The sequence below is a fragment of the Penaeus monodon genome, chromosome 19 (assembly GCF_015228065.2).
Source record: "Penaeus monodon isolate SGIC_2016 chromosome 19, NSTDA_Pmon_1, whole genome shotgun sequence".
NCBI classification, from domain to species: Eukaryota; Metazoa; Arthropoda; class Malacostraca; order Decapoda; family Penaeidae; genus Penaeus; species Penaeus monodon.
Genome location: NC_051404.1, coordinates 5,501,793 through 5,502,309, shown reverse-complemented (window position 1 = coordinate 5,502,309; position 517 = coordinate 5,501,793). Strand labels below are relative to the sequence as shown.

The 517-nt window shown below is 35.8% G+C and overlaps 1 protein-coding gene across 1 annotated transcript in view; it reads left to right on the top strand.

The window, feature by feature from the left end:
* LOC119585013 (carbohydrate sulfotransferase 1-like) overlaps positions 1-517 on the top strand; it is a 14,718-nt gene that overhangs the window by 1,518 nt on the left and 12,683 nt on the right. The window lies entirely within an intron of this gene.

Genomic DNA, 517 nt, shown 5'->3' with positions numbered 1-517 from the left:
CATGTATATGGAAATGCCCACCCGTGCAAAAACACACACAAGGATTTAGTTATCCAGCAAAAATAGCGGCAGAGAAGTCAGGTCAGGGAAAAGACCTACTAATAGTAGTGAAACACGGACCAGTACCCACGTAATTCTCAGACGAATCTAAGGCTAAAAGTAATTAAAAAGAAAAACCAACTGGAAGAAGACACAGGGATCTTGTCATTACTTCATGAACAGTTCATGGGACAGAAGAAATATATATTAATTATTATTTATAAGATCATTTTCTACAATAATCAAATTGGAGAGTGTTATTCGTGGCGATTTTAAATTCTGACTATCATCATTGCTCTTAAAATGAAAATATCATAGAAACTATGCACGTTCAGAGCTTTGTAGTCAGCGATTCATGAAAAAAAGATTTGTAAGTTATTTCCTTCTCACAGCAAGCAAGGTCATGACATCCGCTAAACATTATCCACCTACCTGTCTATCCGTCTGTCTACCTTTCTAGTTATCCATCTGTTAATAA